General features: G+C 36.1%; 1 protein-coding gene across 2 annotated transcripts in view; it reads right to left on the bottom strand.

Moving 5' to 3' along the window:
- The window catches only part of ZNF609 (zinc finger protein 609), a 403867-nt gene that overhangs the window by 371947 nt on the left and 17696 nt on the right, over positions 1–14224 (bottom strand). The gene's annotated exons all lie outside the window — the stretch shown is intronic.

Raw genomic sequence — 14224 nt, 5'->3', positions numbered from 1 at the left:
AAATGCAACTTCATGACAGGGGGCAAAGATAGCAACTAAAGAAGATAACCCTCAGAAAGGACTCAACAAATCTTAAGTTCAATAAAGTTAAAGTTAAATCAGCCTTATTAACCTCTAGGTTTCAAATTATTTCTGGATAGCAGCATTCAATTCTCTCCTGCCACTAAAATACATATGAAGATACAGAAAAAATAGAACAATTTATACCTTATCAAAAATTGATGTAGACCAGAAAACAGAAAGCTAGATGTATACAAGATTGATGGCACTGAATTGACAAATACTAGGACCTCATCACATGAAACAGAAATCAGTTTAAAAATAAACTAAAAAAGGGGTCAAAAAGGAAATTTATAACTCTCCATTGTCTCCTGACTCATGAAGAAACTTGGCAGCCAACATATATCATCTAGTTATTATCTTATGATAAAACAAAGAAATCCACTTTTGTTCATTCCTCTGTCCACCATCTTTTCAATTTCTATATCCATGTGGACAATAACTCTCATAAGATAACTGAATAGAAAGAGCAAAACGGTGATGGCAGAATGATCTTACAAAGTGGATACTTAGCAGGTAAATACTACAGAAAGGAGTCAAGACAAATAATATATTTTCACCTACTCCCTACAAAGGCAAGAGATGATGTCTTTCTAGAACATCAGAGCTGTACCAGGTGAATGCCTTTTACCAACTGGGATTTAAGAGAGAGAGGTAAGCACATTAATCTACCATTTAGTTGTAGAGGTCACAAAAAAAATACATCCATTATCCAAACAGAGAGCTCAGTGAGAAAAGGAATAAATAAACCACTGTTTATTAACAAACACCAAGTCTACTTAGATCTTACTTCATAAAAAGATAAGCAGAAGAGGGAAGGCGGGATAATGATGCAGAAACTGAAAAAATACCACACAGAAGGTAAAGGAAACATTCCCTGAAGAGTCCAAGAGGTGATACCCCTAAAAATGATGTAGAATTCTGAAGAAAGTTTTAGTAAACTGCACAAGAAGAAAGACATAGCCTCCATGCAATGGAAATACAGTATATATTCATTCACACTTTTAAAATTGATTGCTTACTGTGTGGCAGGCTCTAATCTAGGTCCTAAGAATATAGCAGAGAATAAGTCAGCAAATAATGTTTACAATGTCATTGAGCTTACAATATTGTGAAACATGGTCCTAAAAAATAATTCTGTTGTGAAGGGCTGAGACCATTTCTGGAAAAGGGAACATAAACTAGATCTGAACTATAGAGGATTACTTGAAAATGGTTCCTTCTAACATCATAATTTGTTACCTCTGCAACATCTGCAATTGTGACTTGCCTGAAGGCTTAGCCAGTATTCTCCAGAACTGTGCTATTATCAATATGTAATTTAACCATTAATACAACCCCAGGTTTGTTCATCCTTGGAAAAGCAATACAACTTTCCTTAGGTTAAAAGATCTCCCTCTTTTGTTGCTCAGACGTGGCCTTTCTCTCTCTAAACCCAATTCTGCAAGTAAAATTCATTACCCTCCCGTGTATGCAGGACATGACATCCAGGAGTGAAAGTCTCCCTGGCAACATGAAATGCGACTCCCAGGGATGAGCTTGGCCCTGCCATCATGGGATCAACAATGCCATCTGACCAAAAGGTGGGAAAGAAGTGTAACAAATAAGTTATCAGTGGCTGAGAGAGATTCAAATAGAGTCAAAAGGTGACTCCTATGCAAGTTTCAGCTAGACATTGCTACCTATCATAGTTTAGTAAAGACCAACCAAAACCATTCCTGCCAACCCTAAAGAACACCTAGGGCTTTATATGAGAGTCTACAAATGCACTAGGATGACTTCCTAAAAACCTACAACCTCCAGATGTGTTCCTAGGCCAGATGAGTCCAGAAATTCAAAGGCACCAGCCTCTGCAGAACATCAACTAGTTCCATTCCCCTATCCCATATTATTGACAGCCCCTTTCAACATGAAAAAGTTAGAATGGGCACAGCTCAAATACCCCTAAAGAGTGGGAGAAAGATTAAATGGGATGGTGGAATTAAACAGAGAAGGTAGGGTTTAACAAATGAATATGATTGCTGAGTCATTATATTGACATTTATTTTAGTCTCATGTCTTGGAGCAGCTAGTAGTAAAAACCTATTATCATGGAATTATAACCTCTACCAAATTCTGAAATCTGTTCTACAACTAATTGTTGCAGTGTGCTTTGAAATTTATTGTTTTTTTGTATATATGTTATTTTTCACACAAAAAAAGAAAAAAAAAGTCAAGAGTTATGATGACTGCACAGCTATATGATGATACTATGAACCACTGATTGTACACTTTGGATGATTATATGGTAAGTGAATATATAATGTATATCAATAAAATTGCATTAAAATAAAAATATTTAAATAAATGAAAATATTCCTCTAGAAAACAGAATGACAACGGAAGAGACACTCTGCAGGAGTATTTAAAGGAAATTATATAAAGCATATAAAAATGTGGTGCTCACTGAATGAGAGCTTCTGATAGTTCTCACTCTACTGCATTGGGTTAACCTATAACATAGGGCAACACAAACAAAATATGCCAGTAAGCAAGAGAGGCATTATGAGCTAGGACTCAGAATCATCAGAATGAGAAAGCCTTCTTGACCAAAAGAGGGAAGAGAAAATAAGACAAAATAAAGTCTTAGTGGCTGAGAGATCTCAGAGTTGAGAGGTTATCCTGGAGGTTATACTTACACATTATATAGATATTGCTTTTTAGTTTATGGTATACTGGAGTGGCTAGAGGGGAAGTACCTGAAACTGTTGAACTATGTTCTACTAGCCTTGATTCTTGAAGAAGACTGCACAACTATACAGCTTTTGCAATGTGACTGTGTGATTGTGAAAACCTTGTATCCGATGCTCCTTTTATCCAGGGAATGGACAGATGAGAAAAAAAAAAAAGGATAAAAAATAAATAAATAATGGGGGAAACAGGATAAAAATTGGGTAGACTGAAATACTGTGGGTCAATGAGAGGGAGGGGAAGGGGTATGGGCTGTATAAATTCTTTCTTATCTTTTTATTTCTTCTTCTGGAGTGATGCAGATGTTCTAAAAATGAACATGGTCATGAATACACAACTGATGAAATTATGAGCCGCTGATTGTATAATATGGTTGGAGTATGTGTGTGGACATTTCTCAATAAAATATTTCCTAAAAAAAGAAAGGCTTTAAAAACAGGCTGAAATGAAAATATGTGAACTTCGATAATAGGACAAAAGGATATGACACTAAAAAACAGTTGCAAGAACAATAACATGCATATCAATTAAAAACCATACAAAAGTCAAGAAAGCACAGGACTAAAACTATGGAAAATCAGTGAACTGCAAGAAAAATTAAGATATTCTTCCAGAATGCAAAGGAAAAGTAAAAGACAATAATGAGGGAATTTGTGAGAGAAAACATTTAATACCAGTAAAAGTCAAACTGAAGAAGTGACAAGAATGGAGGAAAAGCAAACTATCAAAGACATAATAAATGAAAAACATCTTGCATGCACACTGAAAAAGTTCACTACATTTTCAGCAACATCAATTTTTTATAGGTCAAATTTACACAAATTCTGGCAAAAATGATAAACTACAAAGAACAAAAATTAGGTTGACCTCAGACTTCTCTGCAACATTAAATGTTAAAAGATAATGAAAATAGAGAACTTCCTTAAAATGATAAAGGGAATACATGAAAAACCCACAGCTAATATCATCCTCAATGGGGAAAAACTGAAAACTCTCCCCCTAAGATCAGGAACAAGACAAGGATGTTCACTATCACTACTGTTCTTCAACATTGTGCTGGAAGTTTTAGCCAGAGCAATTAGACAAGAAAAAGAAATACAAGGCATCTAAATTGAAAAGGAAGAAGTAAAACTCTCAATGTTTGCAGATGATATGATACTATATGTTGAAAACCCTGAAAAATCCACAGCAAAACTACTAGAGCTAATAAACGAGTACAGCAAAGTGGCAAGGTACAAGATCAACACTCAAAAATCTGTAGTGTTTCTATACACTAGTAATGAACAATCTAAGGGGGAAATGAAACGAATTCCATTTACAACTGCAACCATAAGAATAAAATATTTAGGAATAAATTTAACTAAAGAGATAAAAGACCTATACAAAGAAAATTACAAGAAATTGTTCAAAGAAATCACAGAAGACCTAAACAGATGGAAGGGCATACTGTGTTCATGGATTGGAAGACTAAATACAGTTAAGATGTCAATTCTACCTAAACTGATTTATAGATTCAATGCGATACCAACTAAAATCCCAACAACTTACTTTTCAGAAATAGAAAAACCAATAAGCAAATTTATCTGGAAGGGCAGGGTGCCCCGAATTGCTAAAAGTATCCTGAGGAAAAAAAATGAAGTCGGAGGTCTCACGCTGCCTGACTTTAAGGCATATTATGAAGCTACAGTGGTTGAAACAGCATGGTACTGGCATAAAGATAGATATATTGAGCAATGGAATCGAATAGAGTATTCAGACACAGACCTTCTCATATATGGACAATTGATCCTTTTTTTTTAACATGGCAGGCACCGGGAATCGAATGCTTGCCTGCTGAGCCACCGTGGCCCGCCCGACAATTGATCTTTAATAAGGCAGTCAAGCCAACTCACCTGGGACAGAACAGTCTCTTCAATAAATGGTGCCTAGAGAACTGGATATCCATATGCAAAAGAATGAAAGAGGATCCATATCTCACACCCTATACAAAAGTTAACTCAAAATGGATCAAAGATCTAAACATTAGATCTAAGACCATAAAACAGTTAGAAGAAAATGTAGGGGAAAATCTTATAAATCTTATACTTGGAGGTGGTTTTATAGACTTTACACCCAAAGCAAGAGCACCGAAGAAAGAAAGAAATACACGGTAACTCCTCAAAATTAAACACTTTTGCGCATCAAAGAACTTCATCAAGAAAGTAAAAAGACAGCCTACACAATGGGAGACAATATTTGGAAATGACACATCAGATAAAGGTCCAGTATCCAGAATTTATAGAGATTGTTCAACTCAAAAACAAAAAGACTTGACAGACACTTCTCAGAAGAGGAAATACAAATGGCCAAAAGGCACATGAAGAGATGCTCAACGTCCCTGGCCATTAGAGAAATGCAAATCAAAACCACAATGAGATATCATCTCACACCCACCAGAATGGCCATTATCAACAAAACAGAAAATGACAAGTGCCGGAGAGGATGTGGAGAAAGAGGCACATTTATTCACTGTTGGTGTGAATATCAAATGGTACAACTGCTGTGGAAGGCAGTTTGGCGGTTCCTCAAAAAGCTGAATATAGAATTGCCATATGACCCAGCAATACCATTACTAGGTATCTACTCAAAGGACATAAGGGCAAAGACACAAACAGATATTTGCACACCAATGTTTATAGCAGCATTATTTACAATTGCAAAGAGATGGAAACAGCCAAAATGTCCATCAACAGACGAGTGGGTAAACTAACTGTGGTATATACATACGATGGTATATTATGCGGCTTTAAGACAGAATAAAGTTATGAAGTATGTAACAACATGGATGGACCTTGAGGACATTATGCTGAGTGAGATTAGCCAGAAACAAAAGGACAAATACTGTATGGTCTCACTGATATGAAATGACATTAGTGAATAAACTTGGAATATTTTGTTGGTAACAGACCACCAGGAAATAGAAATAGGGTAAGATATTGGGTAATTGGAGCGGAAGGGATACAGACTGTGCAACAGGACTGAATATAAAAACTCAGAAATGGACAGCACACTACTACCTAACTGTAATACAATTATGTTAAAACACTGAATGAAGCTGCATCTGAGCTATAGTTTTTTTTGTTTGTTTGTTTGTGTTTTTTTATATATATATATTTTTATTTATTATTATTATTATTTTTATTTTTTCTCTATATTATCATTCTATATCTTTTTCTGTTGTTTTGCTAGTTCTTTTCCTAAATTGATGCAAATGTACTAAGAAATGATGATCATACATCTATGTGATGATATTAAGAATTACTGATTGCATATGTAGAATGGAATGATTTCTAAATGTGTTAATTTTTTTTATTAATAAAAAAATAAATAAATAATAGGGGGAACAAATGTTAAAAATAAATTTAGTTTGAAGTGCTAGTGGTAAATGAAAGCGAGGGGTAAGGGGGATGGTATGTATAATCTTTTTTTTTCTGTTATCGTTTTATTTCTTTTTCTGTTGTCTTTTTTATTTTTTTCTAAATCGATACAAATGTTCTAGAAATGATGAATGATGAATATGCAACTATGTGATGATATTAAGAATTACTGATTGTATATGTAGAATGGAATGATATCTTAATGTTTTGTTTAATTTTTTAAATTTTTTTATTAAAAAAATTAACAAACAAAACATTAAGATATCATTCCATTCTACATATACGATCAGTAATTCTTAATATCACATAGTTGCATATTCATCATTTCTTAGAACATTTGCATCGATTTAGAAAATGAAATAAAAAGACAACATAAAAAGAAATAAAATGATAATAGAGAAAAAAAAAGACTATACATACCATATCTCTTACCCCTCGCTTTCATTTACCACTAGCATTTCAAACTAAATTTATTTTAACATTTGTTCCCCCCATTATTTATTTTTATTCTGTATGTTCTACTCTTCTGTTGAAATAGTAGCTAAAAGGAGCATCAGACACAAGGTTTTCACATTCACAGAGTCTCATTGTGAAAGCTATATCATTGTTCAATCATCATCAAGAAACATGGCTACTGGAACACAGCTCTACATTTTCAGGCAGTTCCCTCCAGCCTCTCCACTACATCTTGAACAACAAGGTGATATCTACTTAATGCATAAGAATAACCTCCAGGATAACCTCTTGACTCTGTTTGGAATCTCTCGGCCATTGAAACTTAGTCTCATTTCACTCTTCCCCCTTTGGTCGAGAAGGTTCTCTCAATCCCTTGATGTTAATTCTCAGCTCATTCTAGGGTTTTTCTCAGTCCCTTAATGCTGAGTATCAGCTCATTCCAGGATTTCTGTCCCACGTTGCCAGGAAGGTTCACACCCATGGGAGTCATGTCACACGTAGAGAGGGGGAGGGTGGTGAGACTGCTCGTCATGTTGGCTGGAGAGAGAGGCCACATCTGAGCAACAAAAGAGGCTCTCTTGGGGGTGACTCTTAGGCCTAAATTTTAAGTAGACTTGACCTATCCTTTGAGAAAGGCAGATATTTAAAACTTAGGTAAAATTTAATCATCTGTAATTTCCAAAAATGACCCATAATGCTTAATGAGGCCATGTTTCCATCACTGAAAGTATTGGGGCAGAAAAAGCTTAAACGCCTGAGAAACAAACTATAGAAAGAATTCCTTTATGTGTGGGAGGGCCTGGACATGTCTAATGTCTTTTCGAAATCTATAATTCTATGAATGTACCTATCAAAAAGTGCTTTCCCTAATGTAAAAATACCCAGAATTTCTGAAAGACCAGGATGCAAACAAAGAAAGCTTTTCCTAAAGACCAATCTTTAGTGTTCTGATATTCTTTTGGAGAGGCCCAATCCTATTTTTGAAGGTGTAAGAATTCATTATTTGGGGTACTGGTTTTCAAAAGGCACCACTTTTCAAGTAGGTGACTTTTCAAAAATCAAGCTTTCCAAACCCTGCAGGCTTTATAATAACTTTGGTGGTGCATTTCCAAAGATAAACTGTAAAATTGCCAAGATTTTTTAATCAGTCTGGCTGCAACAGCCAAACCACTTCCCATCTGCTCCCTCCAGCATCCCTAGCTTTATACAACTAAACTCTCTGTCAGGTCACTGCAGAGATGTTTAACCTCAGGAGGTAGAGTAACTCACATGCTAGCTGGAAATGAAAAGTACTGGCACTTTGATTCTAATGGTAGAGAAAGCGAAGCATCAGGAGAACCAACACTTCACAGAGACCATACATAAGGCACTTTAAATTGCAAAAGCTTCTGTGAATATTTTCCTCTCTTCTCTCTTTCTGCCTAATAGTACTCCATTCCCCTATTTAAGACCACCATTCATACAACTCTGCAGAATCCCTTGTTCATGACTTCCTGGTGCCAACTGTGCTTTGTCCTTGTACCTGGTCACCAAGAAGTTCTCTATGTGTGGACATGGCTAAAGGACTGAAATATGACATGACATATTTCATGACATCCCTCCCAAAATCCAGTACCCACCCAGAGCCTCACCCTTAAAAGCAGCACATCATGGCAAAAGACGTTCAAATCCTAGTTTCCTATCTGGAACTCAAATCCATCTCTCAGACTCCCAGCCCACAGACTGGTATATTTGCAAATCACACATTTCAGATTATTAATTGCTTTTTCCAGGGCCCATGCCATAAATCACACCACTCTCCTATGTCAGGAATGAATAAGGCCTTTCTTCAAGAAGGCTAAGAATAAGAAAAAGAGTTTTAATGTAAGGTCTCTGCCCCTCCCCAGAAGGGATAAAAAGTAGTTGACCCTACTTGTGCCCAAACATAGTAAGAAGCACAGTACTTCTCTTTCCATCCAAACAGAGCTGTTATCCAACGTAGAGGGTTTCAAAGAGAGGACCCCTTTAATTGGAAATTACCCAACAGTGTGGTCTAAATAGCAAATGCTGTTCTACTGTAAATTTATCTGTCCTCTCTCTCTCCTTGTGGGTTTTGGATCAATCATTTAGAGGCTTTGGCCTGGTAAGGGACAGTTGTATATGAGTATGTATAATTTACTTGGGACCAAACAGATTACACACATGAAATCTGGATATGAGGATGATCTGTCTGGGTAGGTATTCCCTTCCGAAAGTTCCATGTGTAAAGAAAAATCTTTAGGAATGTAGTATGGTATATTTAAAAAAAACATTGAAATAAGAATCAGGAGATGTGATTTCTAGACTCAAGTTTTCACTGACCCTATCCAGGATGCTAGTTCTCCACCAAATCTTAATTTTCTCATTATAAAATGGAGGGAGAATCTTCATGATTCTAAGCATATTATATAAGAGGATACAAATCTGAAAAATATAAAACATTTCAAAAATATAAGATGACCCAAATATAGTCATAAGGTTCTGGTGTCTGAAGTTAAAAGAGTGTTTCATAATTATACTTTTCATAAGATAACTAAAGTTTTATGAAAAATAAAGGAAAAATGTTAAAAAAAATTTTTTTTTTTTACAAACTAAATCACAGATATTACTGATACCCACTTGAGTTCTAAATGAGAAAATGTCAATCCTTTCTTCTTCTGTGAATTCAGTTTCTGGGTTTTCCTTTTAGACTACTCCTGCCTTCAGATGTGGTTCACAAAACTTTAAACTGTAGTCACTGACAGAGAGGCTCCATCTTGTATCAAAAATTCCTCAGGACCCAGGCACCAAACCCGAGGCTTGCAGTTTTAACATACGGACTAGTTCTTAACCAACTTTTCCAACTCATTAGGTTGCTGACCATAATGACAGGACAGGCTTTCAAATTTAAATTATGTGGGGTTCACGTGGCTTGATACCCCAGAGAACTGTCAATAAACTGATGGGATACAACAAAATTGCCAAGAAGAGAACCATATTATAGCACTTCTGCTGAATTCCAGATGGTGCCCTGATATCACTTTCTATGTTCCCAACCTCAAGTAAGGCTAGTACAACATGTAAACCATCCTCAGTGACTCTGAGCTTACCCAGCTGGAAGGACAGGCATGCCCTTCACATGCCACACTTCTTAGGAACTCACTAATCAACTGAATTTCCACCTCGGGCTCTTAGAAGAAACAATCAACTTCCCTTTGGGCATCTCCTTTAATTTATCACATTAATTACTGTTACAAAGGAACTGTGTCATCTCCTCAAGTATCATAGCTCTCAGCCTTTATCTCCAAGGGGATCAGATAAAGAACAGATCAACAGAGCCAATTTGAGAAGACAGATCCACTTCAACAGGGCTCATGCGTCACCTAAGGACAGAAGAATGAAAGTATGGCAGTCCCCAAGTTTATATGCTACAACATATGAATAGTTTTATGGTCCTCATTGGCTGCAATTCTCAGACAAAGATTATTAGGCTTCACGTGTTTCATTTCACATAAGCAAATGACACTTTCACTAGGATATAGCTATTGCAAAAGGGTTCAGGTTTAGAATATTGGTTTTTGTCAATACTGCTCTGTACCAGCATACATCTTACAATATGCTAAATAGCATACTGAATATGTAAATGTTTCAGTCCAACCTTATAGGGATTCATCTGGTGGAAGTGGTCCATAGAGAAAAATCCTTAGCAAGGCCTGTGTGCAAGCAGGCCAAGAAGTAGAAAGCAAAGATAATCTAAATTAAATAAAACTCTATAACCACTGCCTTATAATTGGAGGGCTATATTGCCCCTTATAATTTAAAGGTAAACTATTTGTACTAAAAAGAAAGAGGTACTGTCAAATTCTCAGGAAAAAAAGTAAGTACAGAAGACAGCTAGTAATCATGAGATCAAAGAAATTGGCCCTGCATGCAAAACTGTTGGGTCGAAGTATTTAACTTTTTTGTATCTAATCTCTTCTTCTCTAAAACAGAGATTAATATGGATCAAGTTCAAAGGATTGAGGGACAGGAAAAAACCTTAGCATTTTGCAGAAATACAAGGAATTACTTTCACTTTTTATATTCTAGACCTCATTTTTCTTCCCAAATCTATTATACAAGAATAATTACTATCCTATAGTAAATCTAAAGAGGGGGACTAAACTTTTCTTATCAAAAGATAATAATCCAGGGCGGGCCGCGGTGGCTCAGCGGGCAAGAGTGCTTGCCTGCTATGCCGGAGGACCCCGGTTCGATTCCCGGCCCCAGCCCATGTAAAAAACAAACAAACAAACAAAATATAATAAAACAAGAAAATGTTTAAAAGATGTTTCCCTTCCTTCCTTCTCTGTCTTTCCTTCCCTTCCTCCCTCTCTCTTTAAAAAAAAAAAAAAAAAAAAAAAAAAAAAAAAAAAAAAGATAATAATCCATATTACTAGACTAGTTGTTAAAAAAAAAAAAGTAGACTCCACTAAAAAAAACAAAGGTGGAATCCACATGCACATCCATAAGGATATCTAACCCTGTCTACTTCTCCAGCCTTGTCTCACAGCAATACTTGGCCCCAGCCTCCAAGCACACTGATTTATGTCCTTTACCCAGAAAACGTTTCCATTAACTGTGCACTCTCTCCTTCCCATATGTGTATGATTATTTGTTTCCTCTGCTAGGCTACAAATGTCTTTAGAGAAAAAGCTGTGTTAGTTTTGCTCACCATTATATCCTAAGAACAAGTGTTTGGTTTACAATTCACCCTCAATAAATATTTTGTTCTATAAATCAGTGAATGAACTGCCTTTTCCAAAGGGCAGAGTTATAACAGTGCCCTGCTGCCATTTCTCCTCTCCATTCTTACTTCAGCTTGATTTTTCACTAGGTATAAAATGTTTCAATTACCTGCTAGTCTTCAAACCTACTAGAACAGAGTGCGGATTCTTCTCTCTGAGTTAAAGGATATAGAATCATTAAGAATCTAGGTATGTGAATATATTATGGTATGTGAATATATCTCAATGAAATTACATTAAAAAAATATACTCCAAGGAGAAAGATAGAAAACAAAGTAGTTCCCACATTTATTAAAATGACTATTTCTTAAAAAAAAAAAAAAGTATTTCTGGCTAGGGATCAATGAAAGGGAGTGGTAAGGGGTATAGAAAATAATAGGGAAAACAAAGGCTAAAATACATTGGGTAGATGGAAATACAAACAATCAATGAGAGGGATGGGTAAGGGGTATGGTATGTATGAGTTTTTTTCTTTTTGCTTTTCATTTTTTTTTCTGAATTGCTGCAAATGTTCTAAGAAATGATCAAGGTGATAAATATGTAACTATGTGATGATATTGTGAGTTACTGATTATATCCAAAAATGGAATGATCATATGGTAAGCTTGTTCGTGTTTGTGTATCGTTATGTTTAAAAAAAAAATTTTTTTTTAAAAAGACTATTTCTGAGTATACTCTTATTTAACCTTTAAAGGGTCTCATCTATATATAGTTGCTTCCAAAATACAGCTAGTCTACAAATCAGGTGTTTTGGAGATAACCAACTCCTATATGTACTTAAATGTATAATATTAATATATATACTTAAATACATAATAAGTTCAATCAGACTTAAGCCACCAGTTGTCACATTTTGAGCACCTATGAATCAAAGGTGACACAAGTTAGAAATGTGGTTACATCTAGGAGAGGGGTACTGACAAGGAAGAAAGGAAGAAGCATGAGGAAACTTGTGGTGTGCTAGAAATGTTCTATATTTTGATCTAGATGGTATTTTATGGCTGTAAACAAATGTAAAAATCTATTTTGTACACTTAAAATTAACACAATGTACTTTACTGTATGCACATTATATATATATGTATTTTTTTTTTAGTGAAAGAATAATACCTTTGAGCTTTAGTGGACCATGTTTGGTCCTGGCCCTAAAATAGTACTTTAAATTTTATACAATCATAGCAAAAGAGGATCATGCCATCAACCTTCACAGGTTAGGCTATTTAGAGATATAGCTCAAAAGAAAAAAAAAAGAGGAACTTATGAATAACCAGATGTTTGACTATGCTATAACGAGATTTACAGATGTGTTGAAGAGTCTGAAAGAATTAGTGATAGGGACATGAAAACAAAAATAATGAGGCAAAATAGGCACTCCACCCTGATCAAGTTGGTGGATGGAGACCCTATAGGTTTCTGTCCCCCTACAGAACTTTCGAACAGCCATCAAGAACTGACAGAAACATCTTTCGAATGTTTCTGGAAACAGTTAAAGGATTTGCAATAACAAGACAAGTGCTGATGAGAGAAAAATCACAAAAAAAGCCACTTAAATGCAACAGGATTTCCTGGTCCCTTGTTGGTCCCTCCCCCTACCCCCTCACCAACTCCAGTCTCCCAGTGTGTGTCCCTGGTCTCAGTTGCAGAGTAAACCCCTGTTCACATACCAGGAGCATGCATATCTGGCCCAATCTGTCTGATGATGGTGTAAACTTGCCCTGAATGCAGAAGGTACCTCACCAGGCTCTCAAGTAGAATTCTTGTCGGAGAGCAGTCAAGTTGTGTTGCCTGGGTCAAGGAACTGATGGCTGTAGGATATTCAGTGAAGTGCCCAGGATAGAGAGGAAATTGTTTGCAGGTAAAGAGAGGACATCTATGGGAATTCCCAGGTTCACAAGTGGATGCCCGAGTCAAGAGGCAGGGGCAGAAAGGATCAGGGAGGCCCCTATGCTTTGGCCTGGAGCCATTCTCCAAATTCATTCTCCAAATTCAAAGCCCTGAAGGAGCACATTCACACAGGTCAATCTGCAATGAATGGGAAAGGTGTTTCCTTTTTTCTTGTTGTTGTTAGCAAGCTCTGTCATAACCCTGGCTGGATACAAGTTTAAGGGACTAGACCCCTCAGAGTCTAAATTCCTAATTTAGCAATAGCAAACTAAAATATAAAAATGTCAAGGTTTCAACAAAAGACTACAAAACATACAAAGAAAGGAAATAATGGCCCACCCAGGCAGAGGAGATTAAAACACTAGAAATTATCTATAAGGAGGATCAGACCTGAGACATTTCAGACAAAGTTTTTTTTTAAATATGCTCAAAGACTTAGAGGAAAACATGGACAAAGAACTATAAGAAATCAGGGAAACGATAACTGGACACAAAGGGATTATCAATAGAGAGATGCAAATTATGAAAAGGAACCAAACAGAACTGAAGACAGTAACAGAAATTAAATCTTTCTAGAAGGGATCAACAGCAGATTGGAGCTGGCAGAAAAAAGAATCAATGAATTTGAAGATAATTGAAATCATTCAGTCTGAGGACTAGAAAGAAGAAAAGTGAAGAGAGCCTGAGGATGCTGTCGGACATCATCAAGCATACTAATGTATGAATTGTGGGAGTCCCAGAAGGAGAGGAGAGAAAGGGACAGAGCGAATATTCAGAGAAATAACGGCTGTAAACTTCCCCAATTTAATGAAGGACAAAAATATATACATCCAAGATGCTCCATGAACCCCTAACAGGGTAATTCCAAAAGGACTCACTGTACCAAATTATAAT

This window comes from Tamandua tetradactyla, chromosome 14 (assembly GCF_023851605.1).
Source record: "Tamandua tetradactyla isolate mTamTet1 chromosome 14, mTamTet1.pri, whole genome shotgun sequence".
Taxonomy (NCBI): domain Eukaryota; kingdom Metazoa; phylum Chordata; class Mammalia; order Pilosa; family Myrmecophagidae; genus Tamandua; species Tamandua tetradactyla.
Note: the sequence above shows the minus strand (reverse complement) of the source record. Positions and strands in the feature narration are given on the sequence as shown.